At 37.8% G+C, this 24,787-nt stretch overlaps 1 protein-coding gene across 6 annotated transcripts in view; it reads right to left on the bottom strand.

The window, feature by feature from the left end:
• Nucleotides 1-24,787, bottom strand: part of PLPPR1 (phospholipid phosphatase related 1) — a 590,963-nt gene that overhangs the window by 312,506 nt on the left and 253,670 nt on the right. For all 6 annotated transcript variants that reach the window (XM_042913315.1, XM_042913305.1, XM_042913308.1 and 3 more), the window contains one exon: nucleotides 8,213-8,337. The gene's annotated coding sequence lies outside the window, so the exon portion shown is untranslated. The remainder of the gene's footprint in view (nucleotides 1-8,212; nucleotides 8,338-24,787) is intronic.

Here is a 24,787-nt window from a genome sequence, read left to right as displayed (position 1 = left end):
TCTGACCATTCCCGACTCGCACTGTCTCTCTCTCCCTCTCTCAAAAATAAGTAAACATTAAAATTTTTTTTTATTTTTTTTTACATCAAAATTTTTTTTTAATTTTTAAATCAAATAAAGGAAGCTAGATCATAGTTGTGTGTTTCTCTGTTTTTCAAGAGAAGCTTGATAGAAAAAGGAGAAAAGAGAAAAAAGAGAGAAAAAAATTAAAAATTAATGAAACAGAATTTAAAAATAAACATTTTCCTCCTTCTGTATCCAAGAAACAAAAGAAAACAAAATAAAAGAAAAACAACAACAGAAGCAATAACAAAAAAAAAACGAAAATACAAATGAACAAACCAAAAAACCCAAATGAAGCTAGATCCAGTTTCCCCTAGAGGTGAGACCTTGCAGCAGTCTATGGTCAGTAGACTAAGCTCCTGGAAGGGGTTTGCGCTGATCTTCTGAGGGAGGGGCCTGCTGCTCTGATTCCCAGGCTGACTTGCCCTAGTGGAAACGAGCCTCAAAAGCACAGAGGGGCGGGGCTTGGTGTAATGGCTCCATTCTCCACTTGGTGGCGCTGTTTAGCTCACTAGGGTCAATCAGTGTTGGTGGGCTAACGTTGAAAATGGCTTCATCTGCTCAATACTCTGTAGAGTGGGAAGTTCGGGCCATCACAGATGCGAGATCAGTCATCTCTCCTGTGTCCCCCACTTCCATCAGTTCCCCACCTTCCCCCGTCTGTGTCTGAGCTATCTGCCTACCAGGTGGCACCTCTCTCCAGTGTTTTATCTCAGGTGCAGCTATGTTTCAAAACCCTACACACTTTGAAGACCCCCAAGGTTTGGACTTACAGTGATCTTCTGGGGGAGGAACTCACTGTGCTATAGCCAGGGCCAGCTTGTCCCAGGAAATGGTCACTCCACTGTGCAGTGGCTCAGAGTTTATGGTAAGTCCCAATGCATAGCCAGCGCCAGGGTTTGCTGCCCTCAACTGGTGTCTCTGTTCCTATATGGGTGAACATGGCTGCTTGATGGAGGCTGCCAGGTCTTTTGCCCACGGAGAGGTCATATCACCTGTACCAAATGCACTCCAAGCAGGGAAACCTCTTCTTCCTGTATGACCCAAGGAATCCTCAGACCACACTGCCCACTCCTGAGGCTCCACCCCGCTTCCTCACTGGAGCACCAGGGGTTGACCTCTGAAACTTCAGACTCTACTCTGCTGTTTATAAAAAACTGGTGTATTGAAACCCTCTCCTTTTTACCCCATCAATAGTTTTGGGGAACAGTTTTGTTGTACAGTCCCCTGTGTGTGTTTTCACTCTTTCTCTCTAGCTACTTTCAGGGGGAGTGTTTTCTTGTACAAACCCAATGCACTTCTCTCTCTCCCCCTTTATCTTCTGTGTGAAAAGGGCTCCCTCCCCTCTGCAGCACTAGAGCTCTTCTCTCTCCCAATTCACGTCTCCACACCACATACCCGCCACATTACCTCCCTCAAATTATGCAGAATGTTCTATTAATCCTCAGATCAATTCCCTAGGTGTTCAAAATGGTTTGATGTTGATCTAGCTATGTTTGAGGGACAAGACAAGCCCAGGGTCCTTTTACTCTATATCACATGTTTTAAATGAAGTGTTGATTTTTGATGTTTCCCCTGACTATAGATACTCTCATACCAAGATCTAATAAGTCCTGATTCTTATGACATTTACTGAGAACCCAATAATGTCTGCAGAGGACTTTGAACAAGCTTTTTTTTAATGTTTATTTATTTATTTTGAGAGGGAGAGCATGATGTAGGGAGGGGCAGAGAGAGAGGGAGAGAAAGATCCCAAGCAGGCTCCATGCTGCCAGAACAGGGCCTAAGGCAGGGCTCGATCTCACAAACCATGAACCCATGATCTGAGCCAAAATCAAGAGTCAGATGCCCAACCAACTGAGCCACCCAGGAGCCCCTGAACAAGCTTCTTGTACTTTATATGATAGGTCACTGAGAACAGGATATCTTGGGCCCTTCCAACTACATCATCACTAACACTGAAACACCTCCAGCATTTTCCTGCCTCAGTTTGGATATTATAGAGTATTTTAGTAACTATAATGTGTTTGTACAAGAGTATATGTGTTTGTGAATAAAATATTGTCATTAATAAAAGTTATTAAAAATAACTTCTATGTCCACTTGTGATTTATCCTCCTCAGACCTAAAATATCTATAAATATAATTTGTATTTATTCTCGCTAGAATTCAATATTTTATGTAATTGTTGGAATGTAAATGTTCATGAGGCAGCTGGGTGGCTCAGTTGGTTAAGCGTCCAACTTCAGCTCAGGTCATGATCTCATGGTTAGTGAGTCTGAGCCCTGCAACAGGCTCTGTGCTGGAACCTGGCTTGGAGCCTGGAGCCTGCTTCAGATTCTGTGTCTCCTTCTCTCTCTCTTCCCCTCCCCCGCTTGTGCTCTGTCTCTCAAAAATAAATAAATGCAAAAAAAAATTTAAAGAAAATAAATGTAAATGTTCAAGGATAGAAAGAATGAGAAGGAAAAAGGAGAGAACATGACAATGATATGGTTGATCACTGGTTGAATTAGTAGATGCCAGGAGGCTATGCAAAAAAAAAAATGCTTAAAAGATATTTGACAAAGTACAACATCCATCCATGATAAAAACCCTCCACAAAGTAGTTTTAAAAGGAACATACCCCAATATAATAAAGTCCATATGTGAAAAACACACAGTTGACATCATACTCAATGGTGAAAAAACTGAGATCTTACCCCTAAGATCAGGAACAAGACAAGGATGCCCACTCTCACCACTTTTATTCAACATAGTACTAGAAGTCCACAGCAATCATGCAACAAAAAGAAACAAAAGCCATCCAAATTAATAAGAAAAAAGTAACACTTTCACTATTTGTAGATGACATGTACTATATATAGAAAACCCTAAAGACTCCATGAAAAAACTACCAGAATTGATAAATGAATTCAGTAAAGTTGCAGGATACAAAATCAACATGCAGAAATCTGTTGCATTTCTATACACTAATAATGAAACATCAGCAGAGAAATTAAGAAAAGATTCCCATTTACAACTGTGCCAAAAATAATAAAACACCTTGGAATAAACTAAACCAAAAAAAGGAAAGACCTGTACTCTAAAACTATAAAACACTGATGGAAAAAAACTGAATATGACACAAACAAATGGGAAGATATTCCATGTTCATGGATTGGGGGAAACAATATTGTTAAAATGTCCATACTAACAAAAGCAATCTACATATTTAATGCAATCCTTATCAAAATGCCAACAGCATTTCTCACAGAGCTAGAACAAACAATCCTAAAATTTGTATGGAAACATAAAGGACACTGAATAGCCAAAGCAATCTTGAAAAAGAAAAAAGAAAGAAAGAAAAAACCTGGAGGTATCACAATCACAGATTTCAAGATACACTATAAAACTATAGTAATCAAAACAGTATGGTACTGGCACAAAAACAGAAACACAGGTTGATGGAACAGAATAGAGAGCCCAGAAATAAACCCACAATTATATGGTCAATTAATCTTTGACAAAGGAGGCAAGAATATGCAATGGGAAAAAGACAGTCTCTATAACAAATGATGTTGGGAAAACTGGACAGCTACATGCAAAAAAATAAAATTGGACCACTTCCTTACATCATACACAAAAATAAACTCAAAATAGATTAAGGACCTAAATGTGAGACCTGAAACCATAAAAATCATAGAAGAGAGTACACTCAGTAATTTCTCTGACACAGCTGCAGCAATATTTTTCTAGATACATTTCTGAGGTAAGGGAAACAAAAGCAAAAATAAACTACTGGGAAAACATCAAAACAAATAAAAAACAAAATTAAAAGGCAACCTACAGAATGGGAGAAGATATTTGCAAATGATATATCTTATAAAGAGTTAGTATCCAAAATATATAAAGAACTTCTATAATTCGACGCCATAACACTACTAATAATAATCCTATTAAAAATGGGCAGAAGACATGAATAGACATTTCTCCAAAGAAGACATACAGATGGCCAACAGACACAGGAAAAGATGCTCAACATCACTCATCGTCAGGGAAATGCAAATCAAAACTACAATGCACCTCACATCTGTCAGAATGGCTAAAATCAAAAGCACAAGAAACAGCAAGTGTTGGCAAGGCTATAGAGAAAAAGGAACCCTCATGCTCTGTTGGTGGGAATGCAAACTGGTGCAGTCACTGTGGAAAACAGTATGATGGAATTTCCTCAAAACATTAAAAATAGAACCACCATATGATCCAGCAATTCTACTTCTGGGTATTTATCCTTTTCTTTGGAAAGTATCCTTTTCTTGGATAAATACCCAAAAGTAGAATTGCTGGATCATATGGTGGATGGAGTCCATCAGGCTCGCAATCTCTCTCTCTCTCTCTCTCTCTCTCTCTTAAAATAAATAAATAAACATAAAAAAAAAAAAAGCTTGTTCAAAGCTCTCTGCAGACATTATTGGATTCTCAGTAAATGTCATTAGCATCAGGACTTATTAGATCTTGGCATGAGAGTATCTATAGTCAGGGAAAACATCAAAAATCTCTTTAGAGGAATATAGGACTATTTAAAACTTTGCTTTAAATAAGTTGCTGGCCTTTCTCATTTTTGATCATGTTTTAAGAATAAGGTCCTGACCTAGCATCTAATTTCCCATGCTAGATCTGTGATAAAGTCTAGAAGGTAATGCTGCTTAGCTGGGTATTTAATTTTTCCAATACAAACACAGAGAAATAGAGAAACAGAATGAAGCAGACAGTTGTGGGGTGTGTAACAGAGAGAAAGAAAGAAAGAATTTCCAGTTAGGTCAGGTTCCTTTTGAAGACAGCTACACTTTTCTGCCCTTAAATTCTATGAGAAAAAATACATTTTTTTGAACAAAATATCCCTCAACATAAATTATATCTGAAGTTTCTGCCAGTTGCAATCAAAACAACATTGAGTAAAACACTAGCCAGAAATAATTAATCTCATATCTACCTATTGGACCACAGGTATGATTCAAATATTCTCCTTTATTAACATTAGATCTCTGAATATCCTGGTTTCCCCTAAAAAGACCTCATGCTCTAACATTACTTTTCTAACTTTCTTTTTTAAAACAAACAAGCAAGCAAAAAACACCACTAAACAACTTTCTATTATATGTATACAATGTTCAAAACTAGAGCTCCTTTTTTATGAGATAATAGTGGTCATATTAAGGTATTACACATTGAAGTATGAATGCCCAATAGGTTAAGCCCCCCCCAGAGATATTTCTCTTAGATATACAGTTTTAATTTCTAATTGTTGAATTTTATGTAGTGGGAAGGACTGATAATGACATTGTGATTCCTCTCAAATTTAACTTAACCCAACAGACAAGAAATTACTGGTTTTGGAACCATATTTGCATTCAATGCAGTAAGAACCTGAATTTCCCTGTAAGTTAATTTCCTCAGCCATGAAATAAGACAAATGTCTCCCTTTCAGATTTGTAGAAACAAATAAGGGAGCATTTGTAAATCACAGAGCCAAGTTTGTGGTGTTCAAATCATATACGTGACTAGTTATCTTAATTTATTTGGAAAGGTGTGGGATTTGCCTTACATTAGAAGTCACCTGCTCCACCTTTTATTAAAGACAGCCCTCAAGTCATCAGGGAATGTCTTGGCTTAGGGCGGTCTCACAGCAGCATGAGGAAATGAAAGCCTACAGTAAGGAATGGTAAACACTTAGCATAACCGCCATCAATCCTAGCTTCTGTGTCTACAGCAGATACTACTAACTGATGGAGCACTCGTTCTCACTGGCCAGAGACACAGTTTCAGAGTTTCAAAAAAGTAGTTCAGGCAACCACTCCTAAGTAATCAGAGCAAGCACTGAGATTAAAGCATTTTGCCATTAACAGTACAGGACAAAGATCAGCAAATTTTTCTGTACAGAGCCAGAAAGTATTTTTTTATTTTTCTGCCATATGGTCTCTACTGCAGATACTCAATGTTGCCTTCCTAGTATGAAAGCCACCATAGACAGTATATAAACAAAGGGGAGTGGCTGTGTTCCAATAAAACTGCATTTACAATAATAGGCAGTGGGCTAAATTTGGCCCACAGGCATGATGTTTGTCAACTCCAGGTCTAGAGCCTCTCCTAAATTCAAGGGGAGGGACCCTGGGTGGCTCAGTCAGTTAAGCATCAGACTTCAACTCAGGTCATGATCTCAGGGCTCCTGAGTTCCTAGGGCTCTGAGCTGTCAGCACAGCCTGCTTCGGATTCTGTGTCTCCCTCTCTCTCTCTCTGCCCCTCCCCCACTCATGCTCTGTCTCTCTCTCTCAAAAATAAATAAACATTAAAAATTTTTTTTAAATCAAGGGGAGTCACTATAATGACAAATGCTGCTGAAATAATTTCAGGAATTTGCAAAGGAAATGTTTTGGCAGGCTGGCAAGGTGAGGGATGTGAAAATAGCCCTGAGACCTGAGAACTTCCTCTTCTTAATTTTACCTGAAATCCTGCTGAGTCCATTATTCTCCCAATTCTCAGAGATTGTAGAGGTCAGTGTGCCCCATTTCTCTTGGACCTCAGCTGACTCAGTATGTCTGGTCCAGGTGTTTACATCAATGTTAAAATACACCAGCTGATGTCTCCTACCCAGGCCACTTACTATTAATGTTAGATTACCACTGGGCTTTAACCTTGAGTTTGAGGTTCCTTCCCACTTAACTCATAATCCAAAATATCACTGGAGACTCCCATTGCCTCATCAATTAAAGAAACCCTTTAATAAAATGGTATTGCCTCCCCCATAACCATGCAACAAACTGAGTTACAGAAAAGTACTACCAAAACCTTCAGCTTTCTCTTGGAGAATCCTCACACTGAGTCCAATGTTATACTTTCTTCAACAGGGAGAAATATGGATAGTCAGCTGTATGACATTGGGCAAGTCATACTGAGCCACAATTTCTTCATCCATAAAATAGAGATAATAACTTCCCTACTTATTTCATACAGTTGTGTGAGACTCAAAGGGTACCTTTTTTTACTTAGGTTTATATGTCATGAAAGCCACATCAGCCATTAAAACATTTTTTAGTCTGCCATTTACCTCCACCCACATCACCATAGTTACTCACAACCATCAAACTTCAGGGCTATTATTGAAGGAATATATCTGCTAATGCAATGTTCCTTCCCAAATCAGAGATGTTTGTCCTGATCAATGTCCTACCTTCTTCATTCATCACATGACAGAGTATGTAATGGTCTGCAGATGGATCCTGGCTTTCATTGACTTTTGGTGCCAAGACTCTTTCAACTATCCAGCATCAGCAAATCAGAACAACTATAAAGTTACTTAAATCCTACATGTCTATGCCAAGGAAGGTGATAATAAAAAGTTCTAAAGACATAAAGGACTGAAGCAGTAACTATTGCTTGGAAGTGATAGGTAAGAATTATTTACCATAACACCTTTGACTTGGGCAAAAGAGTCCTTTAAATTCCAATTGAAGTCCCCTTCAAGAAAAATGAGTAACTAATAGTTTTATTATAAAATCAAAGCTGCTAGGGCACCTAGGTGGCTTAGTCACTTAAGTGTTCCACTCTTGATTTCAGCTCAGCTCATGATTTCATGGTTCATGGGATTGAGCCCCACATTGGGCTCTGCACTGGCAGCATGTAACCTGCTTGGGATTTTCTCTCTCCCTACCTCTCTCTCTGCATCCCTTCCCTGCCCACACTCTCATTCTCTCTCAATAAATAAATAAATAAATAAATAAATAAATAAATAAATAAATAAACAAACAAACTTAAAAAAAATCAAATCAAATCAAATCAAAGCTGCTGTTCTCCTTCCAAAGTTCCTAAATTGCATGAGAATAGTATATTCAATTTCCTGGAGAAATTCAGATTCGGCAACATTCCCAGATACTTTGAAACCATTCATTTCAGAACAATCTACATTCTTCACACATGCATTTATCAAATGATTATAAATACCACCCTTTTGGTGTCAAAAGGGATCCGTGGCAATAGTTTCTGCCAAGGTCATTTAGTTCCTTTGTTCCTCAGTTTCCCCACCATACAAACACTACTTCGGCCTTTGTAAAGTAGGATTTATAAATATCTGCTTTCTTCCTCATGAGGGTATAAAAAGGAATAAATGGAACAATACCTCTGAAAGTACTTGGGAGCTGAAGGATCCATGCGGCCAAGTCCAGCAAACCTTCTAAATGATCTCCTACAAGTTAAGTAGGAAGGATGATCTCTTTGCAAGCAGAATTTTGCACAGACTGACTTCTGCAATGGAAAATCAAATAATGTACCCTTTATTACCTTTGCTTTTCCTCTCACTTAAGAGTTAGCTGCCTTTTATTAAACATAGTCTCTGCCATTCAACGGTTTTCCTACTATTTACTCATAAACGAACAAGGTGACTAACTTTACTGTGAAAAACAGGATATAAATTATTCTTACAAAGTACATCATGTTTGCTCTTCACAGGGCATGATGGTTATAATCTGTACATTCAAAAACTTGCAGTATGTTTGGCTATTTTCCAAAATGGGGAAAAATAAAGCTCTTTCTGTTCAGCTGCTTAGGTCTAGATGTTGGGAAGGCCTTTCATTTTGCATAACACTCAAGGTGATAAATCCAAGACCCTACTCTTTTCATCATAAGGGGCTGAGTGTCCTGTGCTGTCAAAGTGGAAGATCAGCCACACAAGTCATTTCAGATGGGCCAAGTGAAGTGTCAAGGCACACACAGCATTACTCCTGCTGGAGGGTCGAAGGCCATGTCTGTAGGGAGACTTCATAGACATTATGGGTGAGCTAAAACAGAACCTCAGCAGTAGCCATCACTCAACTTGTGATGGACAGTCTGCTGGTTAAGTTGATGTCCCTCAACTCATGGTTCTGGCCTTGGAAGGTGCTCAATTCAGCAGAGACTGGGTATTCCATCAGACCTTCTCCTACAGTGAAGACTCTCCAAGCATGGAGCCCACTGGCCTCCTCCCCAGGCTCCTTTCTCTCTTTATTCTCTGGGTTTCCCCATTCCCAGGTTGGGGACTTCTGACTGGTCAACTTTCCTCTTAATTTCTACTGTGTATTGATTAACTTTGTGCACTGTTCCCTCAGGACTTAACGTCTGGATTTCTGAAATGCTTTTTTTCCTCTCAAACAGCCTGGATCTTGCACATCAGAAGACTGGCCTTTCACAAGCGTTTCTCTGAATTGGGCCACAAGAGCTAAATTTAGAAGACAAAAATTAAATAGTTTCTCTTTTATAATAATCCCATCATTCTTAAAGTAATGAGTGTCTTTAGCTGAACTGGGGAAAGGTGGTATATTATCTCCTTACATCAGTTAGTGCTCTTCGGAGTCTTTCCGGACAGGCGGCAGGCCCAAACAAGGTGATCCTGTTCGGATTTTCATCTCTTATGCCCAAGGACTTGCCCACAGACTAAGCAGCTACTTCCCATTCATAAAGAGACCCAGAGAGAGCCAGGACACTCTCTGGCATGGAGCCATTTCCCCTATTACCCAATGTGTCACATTAAGCAATATATTTCTGTGAGATACAGCTTTAAGAGCTTTTCTGAAACATGTCAAAGTGCTCCTTGGAAGTCATAACAAATATATGTAACATATACATGTATTTATTCTTGAATTAATGAGAAAGCATAATTTGAAAGTAGGCTCCAAACAAAAAGCTATAGATATAATAACCACCCTATACCCGCCAAAGAATGTTTCTCAAAGAGTGTTACTTGAGCATAAACAGATCTGGTAAACTCTCCAGAATAATAATACCTCTTCTTTATTAAAAATGTACTCTGTACCAGTGCTTCACATATGATAACTCATTTAATTCACCCAGAACTCTGAAGTAAATATCTCCCCATTTCATTTGTAAAGAAATTGAGACAAAAAGATTAAATAACTTCCCTAACTACATACAGCCAGTAAAAAAGTCAGAATTCAAACACTAGTTTATTTGACTCAGAAACACACATCAGAATCAACTACAGAGCTGGTTAACAATACAGAAGTCCACCCACCTCCAGTGGTTGTCACTGAGTCCTAGGGTGAAGGTCACTATATAGATTAAGCCCCCACTCAGGTTCTAGACTACCTCAGTTTAACATTCTGAGCACTGCTCTTGGTAGTTTCCTGATCCTGGAACATTTACTTAACTTTTCTGTGCTCCCTTTTTTCATCTTTAAAATAGAGAGGAAGAGAATTGTAATAGTGTCTTCCCAATAAGGTCATTCTGAGAACTAAATGTATTAGCATATGTAAGCCACTTACATACATCACATGGTAAACACAGTATTGATCAAACGCACAGTATGTCACATGAAACAGTGTATTTGTGTGAGATATCAGATCAGATTTGAGAATGACTGTGCTGCATTCTTCTCTGACTTTAGAAGAATTCATGGGGATAAACATCTAATCACAAGCAAAAATTGCAGGACATTCTCACCTTTTTATACCACCAATTTGATGTAAGAAAATCATATGTACTAGTCATAAGACACTTGAAGAATATATTTTTAGATGTGCTATAATATAGAGTAACATAGAACAATTACTCTTTTTAAGAAAAAGCAATACTTTTATTGTCATAGTAAAAATATTGACTGAGGTAATAGGGAGCATAAAACCAGAACATGGGGGTGAGAATGGGAATAAAATTATAATGTGTTTTTTTAAAGACTTTTTTAGAGAAGTTTTAAGTTCACAGCAAAATTAAGAGGAATATATAGAGATTTCCTATATCCACCTTCCCCATTCTCAATATCCCCAACTAGAATGTTATACTTGTTATAACTCATGAACCAATACTGACACATCATGATCACCCAAAGTCCATTGTTTACCTTGGGGTTCACTCTTGCTGTTGTACATTCTTTGGGTTTGGACAAATGTATAATGACATATACCCATCCTTACAGTATCATAGGGAGTGTTTTCACTAATCTAAAGTCCTCTGTGTTCTGCCTGTTCATCCCTCCCCAACTCCCAATCACTGACAACCAGGGATCTTTTCACTGTCTCCATAGTTTTGCCTTTTCCAGCATGTGATGTCATTGGAATAATACAATGCATAGCCTTTTAGGTTGGCTTCTTTCATTTAGTAATATGTATTTAAGATTCCTCCACGTCTTTTCATGGCATGATACTTCATTTGTCTTTGGTACCCAATTGTATTCCATTGTCTGGATGTAACAGTTTATTTATTCATCCGCTACTGAACTTTGATTGCTTCCAGGTATTGGTAATTATGAATAAAGCTGCTACAAACATCCATGTGCAGGTTTTTGTATGGACATAAATTTTCAACTCCTTTGGATAGATACCAAGGAACATGATTACTGGATTTTATGTATGGTAAGAATATGTTTAGTTTTGAAGAAACCACCAAACTATCTTCCAAAGTGGCTGTACCATTTTTCATTCTCACCAGCAGTGAATAAGAGTTTCTGTCACCTGGCGTTGTCAGTGTTCCAGATTTCGCCATTCTAATGGGTGTGTAGTGCTATCTTGTTTTAATCTCATTACCTTGATGACATATAAAGTGGAGCATCTTTTCATATTTGCCACCTGTATATCTTCTTTGGTAAGGTGTCTGTTAAGGTCTTTGGCCCATTTTGGAGGTTGTTTTCTTATTGTGGAGTTTTGTGGGGTTTTTTTTTAAGATTATTTATTGGGGTGCATGGGTGGCTCAGTCAGTTAAGCATTTGACTTTGGCTCAGGTCACGATCTCATGGTTCATGGGTTTGAGCCCCGCACCGAGCTCTGTGCTGACAGCTCAGAGCCTGGAGCCTACTTCGGATTCTGTGTCTCCCTATCTCTCTGCCCCTCCCCACTCTCACTCTGTCTCTCTCTCTCTGTCTCTCTCTCTCTCTCTCTCAAAAATAGATGAGTGCTAAAAAAAAAAAAAAAAAAAAAAAAAAAAAAAAAGATTAGTGCCTGTCGGGGAGGGGCAGAGAGAGAGACACACACACAGAATCTGAAGCTCAGAGCCTGGAGCCTGCTTTGGATTCTGTGTCTCCCTCTCTCTGTCCCTCCCCTACTTGCACTCTGTCTCTCTCTCTCTCAAAAACACAATGAATAAACATTAAAAAATAAAATTAAAAAATGAATGTTAGGATTGCATCTTAATTACATATTTCTTTCTGGACTTAACTACTTTTCCCACAATTTGTAAATTAATCTGAATCATTTTAAAAATCAGAATTAAAGCCCATGGAAACATTGTTTTTATAAAATATTTTAGAGAGAAATTATAAAATGATAGAAATTTCTTCTATATCCTATTAAATACTAAAATATTAAGTATACATTTGTAACCTATTTGAAGTACTTTTCTGGTTGGATTATCCACCTCCTTATCCAGGGGTAATTACTCATAAAAATTTAGATTTTTCATTCTTAATACACTTCTTTAGGGTTTTATTACATATTTATATAACTCTAAAAAAAGATTACTTATTTATTTTGAGAGAGCATGGGGGGGGAGGGGCAGAGAGAGAATGAGAATCACAAGCAGGCTCCACACTGTCAGCACAGAGCCCAATGTGGGGCTCAATCTCACGAACGTTGAGATCATGACCTAAGCCCAAATCAAGGATCAGATGCTTAACTGACTAGGCCACCCAGGTGCCCCTCTTATTGTGGAGTTTCAAGAGTTCTTTTTATATTTTGGATAACAGTTCTTTATCAAATATATCTTTTGCAAATATTTTCTTCCAGAGTATGGCTTATCTTCTCCATCTTTTGACACTCTTTCACAGAAGTTTTTAATTTTAATGAAATCCAGCCTATTTATCAATCCATTCTTTCATGGATCAAGCTTTTAGTGTTTCATCTAAAAAGTCATCACCAAACCTTGGGTCATCTAGGTTTCTGCTATTTTATCTTCTAGGGGTTTTATAGTTTTGCATTTTACATTTAGTTCTGTGATCCATTTTGAGTTAATTTCTGTGAAGGGCATAAAGTCTGTGTCTAGATTCAGTTTTGCGTGTGTGGATGTTCCAGCACCATTTGTTGAAAAGACTGTCTGCTCCATTGTATTTCCTTTGCTCCTTTGTCAAAGATCAGTCAGCTCTATTTATGTGTGTCTATTTCTGGGCTCTCTATTCTGTTTCATTGATCTATTTACCTAGAACAACTGTATTTTTCACCTGACTATAAGATATAAAGTAATTTTAAAATATAATGATTGAAATTTGTTAAATTTTAAGTTTCATGCATGTTTAAGGCTGATCAGTGACTTTTTTCAAGTTATTACATTAGAATGCAGACTGCTGGTTACATGGGAAAATATTAGTATAGTTCCAACAACTAAGGGTATTCTTGCACAAAGCAACCTATCCCAGTCGTGCTTAATGAATATATTTTGTTCACAAAACTCTACCCCTTTTATCAAACACTTTCCTCATTCTGGTGGCCAGAAGCATGTGTGTTTTTAATTTCTAAAATAAAAATTTTCCAGATAATCTTCTTTACTGTAATATACAGAATTCAACAGTGATTCAGAAAAAAATATATATATAAATGAAAAAAAAAGAACATCCTTTAATTAGGTTTGTTTGTACTTCTTTTGAAAGGAAGATCATTTCAGGTGTGTTGAAATAAAAAAAGAAAAATCTAAAAAGAATATATATTTACATGTTGATTTATTCATTTATCAAGTCCTTATTGAAAGCTACCAGAACCTCCACCTCTGCAAGATGCTCAAGGGCCAGGTGATTCTCAAAATTATGTAGGTTCAAGTCTAGTAAATATATTCTTTTTCATATTCTAAGTCCTAGTCACAGTTACAATTGTTACTGTATTTTGCCATTAAACTCTGGTTAATTTTAATTTTTTTTAAGTTTATTTATTTTGAGAGCGGCAGAGACAGCGCAAGTGGGGGAGGGGCACAGAGAGACAAGCAAGCTCCACACTGTCAGTGCAGAACCCAATGTGAGGCTCGAACCCACAAAACCATGAGACCATGACCTGAGCCTAAACCAAGAGTTGGACACTTAGCTGACTGAGCTACCCAGGTGCCCCTCTAGTTAGTTTTAAAACCACACTGATTTAATGTATTTTATAAAAGAATATAATACATTTCTTGATTAATTTGAATTAGCACACAAATATTAAACATTACCAAAACTACTTACTTTTAAATTCACATATAGAATACTTACATCTTATTTGAACTATACTTTTATCTGTTCAATCCTTGTTATCAAATGCATTCTTAAATTCACAACCTAGAATTAATATTTTTATCCCAAACATTTTAAACTAAATCATTTACATTTTTATTGGGAACCAAATCCACTCTAGCACTAATTATGTTTGTATTCAGCTTTAAGCATCCAATTATATTTGTGCTCTATTTCAAGCATTCAGCTCTTTCGGTGAGAATTTTATAGCTAAAAATATATACATGCTCTTTCAATGTCTCTATTTTCTGCCTCCTCGGTACCATTAGTCAACATTAGGGTAGGATTTTGATCAAGGAAAACAGCATGTAGATAATGGAAATACAAATATAAAAATGAGTGTGATAGAAAATATTGTGTTTAAAAATTATTTCCAGCTAACACTCTGAATTGAATGCTGAAGATCTTAGACATTATCAAAGAACATGGATGTCAGCTGAAATCCTCCACGTTTGGGGAATGCTTCCTTTAGAAACCACACTATACTATGGATGGAACTAGAAGGTATTACGTTAAGCGAAATGAGTCAGTCAGAGAAAGACAAATATCATATGACTTCACTCATGAGGACTTTAAGACACAGAACAGATGAACATAAGGGAAGGGAAGCAAAAATAATATAAAAACAGGGAGGGGGACAAAAGACTCTTAAAGAGTCTTTAAGAGACTTGAAGAGACTCTTAAATATGGAGAACAAACAGGGGGTTACTGAAAGGGCTGCGGAAGGGGGGATGGGCTAAATGGGTAAGGGGCATTAAGGGATCTACTCCTGAAATCATTGTTGCACTATATGCTAACTAATTTGGATGTAAATTAAAAAAATAAATAAATAATTTAAAAAAAAAAAGAAAGAAAGAAACCACACTATACTATTAAGTTTTTGTTAAATGTACTGATATACAATCATCCAGATTATGTACGAGGTAACATAAATTTTGCATACTGTAAAACTGAAGAGATCTAAAAGCATGTGATTCAGGTACATACCAGTTTATATCACAACAAAAATTAAGGAATTACTGTTGTGGTATGAACTGTTTCTACATCTATGATGTAGTATGTGAAATCTGAACTGCAAAAAATAAAATAAAATAAGATCTATCCACTGAGATATTATAAAACCAACTACAATATGACGATACATATGGTGTGTGTTAGGAACCAAATGTTTGTGTCCCCCAAAATTCATATGTTGGACTTCTGCCCCTCAGTGTGATGGTATTAGGAGGTGGGGCCTTTGGGAGGTAATTGGGTTTAGATGAGATCATGCACATAGAACCCCCATGATGAGATTAATGCCTTTACAAGAAGATGAAGAGACCTCAGATCTTCCTCTCTCCACCAGGTGAGGACACAGTCCACAGTCCTTCCTCTCTATGGCTATGTTCCCAGCAGCCAGCATAGAACCTGGCACACAGGCTTTTGATAAATACAAACATGGGGTGGGGTGGGACTCAGAATAACCTGTTTGTTGGCTCTATAGCCACCCAATCAGCTGCATTCAAAGAAGCCAACCAGAAGTTTCTAATAAACAGTCTATGAGGTTAAACCTTTGCATGTTTTCTTGAAGCCCTAGGCTAGTTATTTTCTGTTCCCAAAGCTTGATGGTAGATGTTCTTTTAGGGACCTATAAGTAACAATGGCTAAACTTACAGAATATTGGTCAAACTTTTTTCTTTCAATACATAATTGCAATTATTAATTTATTACTTTATTACCTAATGCACAATGTCCCATAAAAAATCATCTGGTCTACTTGAATTTATAGTCTTTTTGCAGAAAGACTGATGTGATCTTCAGGAAAGAGAACAGGATTTGGGAACATATGATCCAGGTCTACTTATGGCTCTGCCTCTTAATGGTTCTGTGATCACAAATAAATTATAACTTTCCTGAGTTTACATTTTCTCACTAGCAAAATGAGCACAGTGATATCTAACTCATGTAGTTAAATGATACAATGTATACACTAAGTATTTTATACAATCGATGGAAATATAAAAATATGTCATTGAAGTTATAAAACTAGCTTGGAAAATCATTGTACTTTATGTTTATTAGAACCAACATGGCGGGGGGGGGGGTTGGTGGTGCCTGGGTGTCTCAGTTGGTTAAGCATCTGACTCTTGATTTCATCTCAGGTCATGATCTCAAGGTTTGTGTGTTTGGGCCCCACTCTGGGCTCTGCACTGACAGCTCGGAGCCTGCTTGGGATTCTCTCTTTCTCTCTTTCTCTGCCTCTCTCTCTCTCCCCTTTCAAAATAAATAAATAAACTTAAAAAATTTAAAATAAAAAAAAAGGACCAACATGGCCCTGTTTCTTGATAATGTGCATAGAACGTTTTTGTCAGTAGCATGGTTTACCCAGAATCATAGATTTACTTAAATTCAGACTCTAAAGAGGTGACCTAATAGACTCACAGTGAGACACAAGAACTGTGAATTCACCAATTTCACACTCCCCAGGTCTAATTTGGCCAAACCAGGAGGACGATCAATAAGATGCTTGCCTGAGGCAAGAATGCAGCATCAGGTCCACGGAGAACAGAAAATGTCATTGACTGTGTAGAAGAATTACACCCCAGAAAACACGAGGAAGCCTAGATGGGAGTGAACTCACTTGTTAAAATTAGAGGAGATCCTTCACTGCTAAATTGAGAATGACAAAAATGTGAAAAACCATTATTATTTATCTGAGAGCCACCTCTAGTTTATATAGTCCACATATACATGTATGTATATATCAATGCTACATGCTGCAAACACGAGAGAGGAATGCATGTGAGCCAGGATGCTTTGGGGAAACAAAGGGAAAGAGTCCACAAAAACAAAAAGAAATTTTCACATTCATAGCCAAATTCTGCATCCATTTCTAATCATAACAATTTACATTTTCATGCAATTTGCACATAGTATTGCCAAATCCATTATGTTTATTGCTACAAGTGGACTGAATCTGTATAACTGACACTCTTTGCAATAGCTCTCATCCACTTCTCTGAACACAATAGCTAAGAAAGACAGTCAAACATTTCTGGAGAAGCTGTTGCTGATTCGTTAATGCTGTCTTGAGAGATGCATATGCCCCTAGTCTCCCATTATATATATATATATATATATATATATATATATATATATATATATATATATTTATGTAAAATATATATATATTTATGTAAAATATATATATATATTTATGTAAAATATATATATATTTATGTAAAATATATATATATTTATGTAATATATATATATATATATAATATTTACTCTATAGTGCTATTTTCCATAATTAAATACCCCTCTTAGTCTACCCCTCAAGAGAGACATTTAATGATTCGTCCCTTAGGAAGGCATATTTTTGGCTGAGGAAAAACCCACATTTAGCCACTACTGCATGCCAGTTCTAAGCACAGGGCCTGGTGCAGAGAAAGCCTCAATAATGTAAGCTATTATTATTATTATTGTTTGCACCCTTCTTTAAAATTTTTTTAATGTTTATTTATTTTTTGAGAGAGAGAGAGCAAGTGCACGTGTGAGGTGGGAAGGGACAGAGAGAGAGAGAGAGGGAGACACAGAATCTGAAGCAGGCTCCAGGCTCCAAGCTGTCAACACAGAGCCTGATGAGGGACTCAAACTCATGAACCCTGGGATCACGACCTGAGCTAAAGACAGATGCTTAACTGACTGAGCCATCTCAGTGCTCCAGTTTGCACCCTTCTTAAGTGTCAAGTAGAAATCTACATTTGGGTGTTCCTGGATGGCTCAGTCAGTTAAGCATCCAACTTCAGCTCAGGTAATGATCTCACGGCTTCTGAGTTCAAGCCCCATGTCAGAGCCTGGAGTCTGCTTCGGATTCTGTGTCTCCTTCTCTCTCTGCCCCTCCCCCACTCATGCTCTGTCTCTGTCTTTCTCTCAAAAATAAACATTAAAAAACATTTTTTTAAAGAAATCTATGTTTGAGAAAAATATGATGCTTTCCCAAGCATCTCATAAAGGTCACCCTCACCTTCTTAACGCTGGACTATCTCCGGGTGCTACAAGCCTGTAACACCTCCCCACACCACACACACACACAGAATCAGGTGGAGGTATTTGATTCTGACAAAATTTCCTTTGTGTGATGCACCAATTCTAAGACTCCCAAAATGGAAAACAAAAAGCCCTTTCCCAAAAGTCAAGAATGAATCTTGTGAGAATTACACTGCATGGAGTCTGACAGCAAGCTCCAGCTGTGAAAAACCGGATTCAAATTCCAGCATCATTTGCTAAAAATAATATTTGGCAACCTATTATTTATCTCTATGATCTGGGGCGCCTGGGTGGCTCAGTCAGTTGCGTGTCTGACTTCGGCTCAGGTCATGATCTCATGGTTCATGAGTTCGAGCCCTGTGTCAGGCTCTGTGCTGACAGCTCAGAGCCTGGAGCCTGCTTTGGATTCTGTGTCTCCCTCTCTCTGCCCCTCTCCCACTCATGCTCTGTCTCTCAAAAATAAATAAATGCTATTTATCTCTATGACCTTAGGCTCATCTTCTGTAAAGTAAGGATATTAATATATTTTTGCTATGAAAATTAAATAAATATTACGTATTTGATAAATATATATCTATTATGTCTTACCTGGAATATGGTAGGTACCCATCAAATGGTACCCAACAATTCATAGACTTCTTTTTCCTATTTGTTTCTTGGAACTATGGGGGTAAAGGTGATGAAGACCTTCTCACAGGCCATAAAACAGTTTTATTTGCTGTATACTAGAAGTCAAGCCAGCAGTCAGTGACTCGAAGTGTCCCCTAAAGCTGTGGTTATGTCAAGGTCTGAGGGATTCGATGAGATGTGCCTCTAAGTTGCCAACTGATATTTTAGCTGACATTCTGGAGTTTGCGGGTACTGGTTGTCTTACTCTTCCAGTGGAAAACTCATTCCAGGAAAACTGTCATGACCCAGCATAAGTAATCTCTGCATCTCCTCTATGGATCTTGACTCAAGAGCCTGTTGGAGATTTTTAAGGGTAGCTTCTATGCCCTCTGAGGGTCGACCAATAATTTAGAAACCAAAAATCATTTTGAATTTGAATAAGGCAGGTGATCAAGCTAATAAGACAAACTCAAGAATGTTTTTGGCAATGGCCAGAGGATTGCCCTCCAGCATGATTACTTTAAAAAAAAAAAAAACATACACAGCTAGGTGCATTCATGGGTATGTTTATAAAACAAACAAACTGGTCTCTGCACCTTTTCAAAAGTTATGTTCCCATTGTGAAAATGAACACATGCCATTATCAGTATATTAGGATGATATTAAAGTGTTTTCTTAAGAATTTAGAAATAGGGGTGCCTGGGTGGCTCAGTTAGTTAAGTGTCCGACTTCAACTCAGGTCACAGTATTGTGGTTCATGAGTTCAAGCCCTGCGTTGGTCTCTGTGCTGAGAGCTCAGAGCCTGGAGCCTGCTTCGGATTCTGTGTGTCCCCCTCTCTGCCCCTCCCCGCCTCACATGGTCTCTGTCTCTGTCTCTGTCTCAAAAATAAACATTAAAAATATGAAAAATAAAAGAATTTAGAAATAAAATTTACACACAATGGATATTACTGATCAATGATGGAAGTGAACCAGAAATGTCTGTGAAAGAAACAGATGCGATTTAGGATTAAACCAGGGAAGCAGACTGGCTTGTGATACTATTTGGTAAGCAGAAACCTAATTAGTTACTTGCAAAGAGGAGGGTTAGCATAATGCATGGAAAAGGGAAAGGCAGAGCCATAGTCTGACTGTGTTTCATTCAGCACTGTTCAGACGGAGGAGCACAAGCTTTCCCATCATTGGAGAGGTGATTTCTGCTGTGGGTAGGGATGATTTATTATGTTTCGCCTTAGCCTTGATAAAATATCTCTCCAGACTAACCACCTTCATTTGCTCTGATTACAGGCTAGGCAAGTGACCTTCTGATAACACTGGAAGGTGACTGCCTGAGGGCTGACCCTGGGCCATGGCAAACTCTCCAAGATAATGCAAGGTTTTAAAACCCCTCATAAAACCCCAGTCTTCAGGCAAAAGCCACCCTTTCTGCCTACAAAATACGGCCAAGATTGGAGATCTGAAAGTACAGAAAATTATTCAGAAAACTGAAATCATCTCAAACTCAGAACCCAGAGACAATCATCGCTAACATGTTGGTGTATTTCCTCTGAACTGTTTGTTTTTTTTACAAAATTATTTTACATAACTGAGATCAAATTGTATATTGAGTTTTTTCATTTTGCTTTCTTATTAAGCATTACAATTTAGATATTTTCTGAATTACCTAAAGTATCAATAATGATAACCACTGAAATTGCGTAGCATCCCACCAAGTGATTTTTTTCAGTGCATTTAACTAATCCTTTATTACTGAATGTCTGGGTGGCCTAATTTTTTTCTTTCTTTTTTCTTTTTGTGAAGAATGCTATAATAGGCCTAAAAATACAAAAGGTTTATTCTCTATTTGAGATTATTTCTTTGGTTCAAGTCCTCACTGTTGATTTTTAAGCTTACTTGAGCTCCTTGTTTCTAAATCTAACTGCACACTGGACTCTCCCACTTGAAAATCAACCTGCCCCAGGCAGGGCAGTGCCGAGGGCGAGCCCACCAATGGCCTCAGCTGAGGCACTCTGATGTGTTTTCTGTTTCAGAAGAAACCTGTCCTCAAGACTGAGCCAGGGAATTGCTGGTGGAGGAAAGTGACAGCCACTCATGGGAGTGATGACTGGGGAAGGGAGGGCAAGGCCAGCCCTCACCACCAGCCTTTAAGATCTGGGCCTATGGATCTTGTAAACCTTGACACACGTTCAAGCATTGTAACACTTCACTCTATTTCAAAAACTCTCGTTTACTGGCTCCTTCACATCAAAGTTCACCATAGTCCTGGCTCTGAGGTAGTTTCTAATATAAACCCCATTTTCCTGAGACTCAGAAAAGTTAAGTGCCTCGTCCAAAGTCATGCATGTAATAAGAAGGAAAACCGTATTCCATCCAGATCCGTTGACTCAGAGTTTGTAATATTTCCACTTCACCGTTATGTTTCCTCTCCAATAGTTATGTTGGGGTGGGAGGGAAAATAAACCAGGCTCCTAGAGCTTTTACGATTCCTTTTGAACGTTTTTGAGAGGCGGTGGTGGCAACCATCAATCTGTAATTCTAAACAAACACAGTTTAAAATCCCATGTGGACTATCGCACACACTGACCCACCTGAGACCCCCAGTTTGAGCGATGATAGAAGCAGCTGGAGATCTGCGGCAGTTAAGGGAGATTATATATGTTCTGGGAGCTCAGGAGGTCTAGGCACTCCACTATCTATAATTGAAAATGTACTGAAGCAAATGGAAGCTTGTGATCCCATGTGTATTCTATCAGATGCTTCGGACATTAAAGGAATTCCTAGAAAATTACAAATTGAAACACTTGTCACGTAGTGGTAACAGGAAAAAAAAAAAAAAAACATACTTAGACTTTGGAAAGAGAAGAATAAATTGCCCATAAAGTAATTCATAATAGATTTTCAGCTAGAACTGGTTATGAGAGAGTAATGTGGTATAAAAGATAAGATACAGAATTCCAAAAATGCATGGGAACTATTGCTAATTCTTCATACAAGAGCAAGAATAATCATACAGACAATTGTACAGTTAATTGTTCTGCCTACAGTGTAAGAGGAAGACAAATACAAGTAATAACAGCATCACTTGAGGCACGTGAAGAAGAAATAGAGGAAATATATTTTTTCCTTATTTCTAATTTTGTAAGAAGGAAATTATGCTCAAAATAAATTCAACAAATTGGTTTCACACGAAAACATACTATGAAAACAAATAAGTGTGCCCTTATTTTCTCATTTCCTGGTAAGAGGGACTCTTCCAAGAATCTAAGAATCAGTTTTAGTAAAATGTACAGGTATATTATTTAATTAAGTACTGGAAAGATACCTCCAGGCAAGATGATGGTAAAGGCTGCCCTTCCCCAAATTCCCAAGAAAATGACCAACAAAATGTACAAACGGGACCCACACATAAGAAATTGGGAATGAGTGGGGCACCTGGGTGACTCAGTTGGTTAAGCGTCTGACTTTGGTCATGATCTCATGGCTTGTGGGTTTGAGCCCCACATCGGGCTCTGTGCTGATGGCTTGGAGGCTGGAGCCTGCTTCAGATTCTGTCTCTCTCTCTCTGTCCCTCCCCTGCTCATGCACTCTCTCTCTCTCTCTCAAACATAAAGATTTAAAAAAAAATTAAGAACTTGGGAATGGGTGCCTGAAAGAATAGTACTAACTGGACCGGATGAAATGGAACCCATTGAAAACTGACATGAGATGTGTTACTGAGAAAGAATAGCTTCCCTGGAAAGCAAATCACAGAAGCTCCTAGCTTGGAAGGTAAGAGTTGGAGGACAAGAGCAGGTTGAGGAGTTGAGGGAAATGTACCACCTGAAACAGTTTGTGGGCTGGCAGCAATGGGCACAACCAAAGATCACTACAGAGATGTATACAGGTAGAAATGAATAAAACAATGGAGAAGTGGGTTGTGTGTAGTGTGATGTGTGTGTGTGTGTGTGTGTGTTGTGTGCGTATACACATGTGTTCATGCATGTGTGTATTACAGGGAAGACTTCTATGGGGATCTAGTTGGTAACAGAAGTAAATAATAGCAAGTCTGATCTTCGGTTTGAGCTGATAATATATTCCCTCCCCTCTTTGTCCTTCCTTCCTACCTACATTTAAAGTTTCATCTATAAAATCTTTAGACAAGAACACACAGCATACATACCTCTGACAGACCCTTCTGAATTTCATTCCCAATAGTGGGCAAGTGTGGATTAGGACAATGAACTATGAAAAACTGCTGCTGTTCAAAGAAAAGGGGAAATTGGGAGGTATTTTTCTTTTCTTATGCTGCCTTTATCAGGTTTTGATGTCAGTTATTCTTTAAAATGGATCAAAGAGCAACTTTTTCCATGAACAGGAAGAGTTTAGCATAGAAATAACTCATTTAAAAGGTTGGCTAAAACCCTGTGCTATTTTAGGAGAGAATTCTTAGACCATCTTTCACAATTTTCCTGCTTTTTATTGGGTTATTTAATCTTTTATATTTCTTGAATAAAATTCGTATGGGACTTCCCTCAAAAATTCAGTAGGAATAATGACATAACTGTTTTTAAAACTTTTGCTCTGCTACTGCCACTCAGTTTTGAAGGTCCCACCACATATCACATCACACATTAACTTTTTGGCAGGGGAGTATAAAGTAATTGGCAGAAAATATTTTGGAAAGTTTTTAAAATGTTTATTTTTATTCTAATTTAAAGTAGATAATATATTCACAGAACTCAAAATTCAAAAGATCTGTAAGTGTTTGCATGAAAAGTCCCCATACTTTTCTCCCTAAGCTATTTGGATCCATTACGAGGACATAACTGATTTATTGTGTATCTTTAAATGATCTGTAAAATTTTCTTTTCTGGCATTAATAATTAGAGTTCCTATCTCATTACTTGTACTTTGGTATTTTTGTGTAGTTGTGATTCTACATTTACAGGCTTTTGGAATGCCATACTCCCTAGATCTAAGTGCTGTGCCCATAGCGCCCAATCTGTAACGCGGTCATGGCTCAGGCTTTTCCCAACAACCCTGCATTACATTTACACACCTCCCCAGCAACTCCACTACCATAACACCATCCCTATGCCTGGGCAGAAAATGAGCCAGAAAAGTTCCAAACTGGATGAATCATTTACTCAGATTTTTTAAAAAAAATTTTTTAGTATTTATTTATATTTGAGAGAGAGAGAGAGAGCACGCGTGCAAACGAGCACACCAGTGGAGGAGGGGTAGAGAGAGACAGAGACAGAATCTGAAGCAGGCTCCAGGCTCTGAGCTCCAGGCTGTCAGCACAGAGCCCAATGCAGGCTTGAACTCACCAGCCATGGACCAGAGCTGAAGTCAGACTCTTAACCGACTGAGCCACCCAGGTGACCCTACGCAGATTTTTTTTTTTTAATCCCAAAGGCTATTTCTTAAAGAAGGATACCTTAAGCCTGCTGTTCTTGGCTCAAAGTCCTATCACCTTTACTTCACCTTTTCCATGGAAGAATGTTGGAAGGCTGTAGAGCCGGGCATTTGGGGCTGTGTGAGGCTACACAGATTTGTAGGATTTTTAGGATTTACATTCTTCCCGGAGTGAGTGCTAGTTAACCATACAGAAACTCCCTTGAAGAGCATTCCAAGGAGAGTGCATTTTATGGTTTAATTACTCAAAGATAATACGAGTGTGGTTTCATACATACACAGGCTGCCACTTTTAAGATACTATTGGCTATAATTCCAGACCTCTTTTAATGTGTTTACATATATGCTACATATTTAGGGATATGTATATATATCCATATATATATATGTAAATATATATATATTTATATTTATATATTTATATTTATATAAATATTTATAATATATATAAATGTTTATATTTATATATTTATATATATTTGT

This window comes from Panthera leo, chromosome D4 (assembly GCF_018350215.1).
Source record: "Panthera leo isolate Ple1 chromosome D4, P.leo_Ple1_pat1.1, whole genome shotgun sequence".
NCBI lineage: Eukaryota > Metazoa > Chordata > Mammalia > Carnivora > Felidae > Panthera > Panthera leo.
Note: the sequence above shows the minus strand (reverse complement) of the source record. Positions and strands in the feature narration are given on the sequence as shown.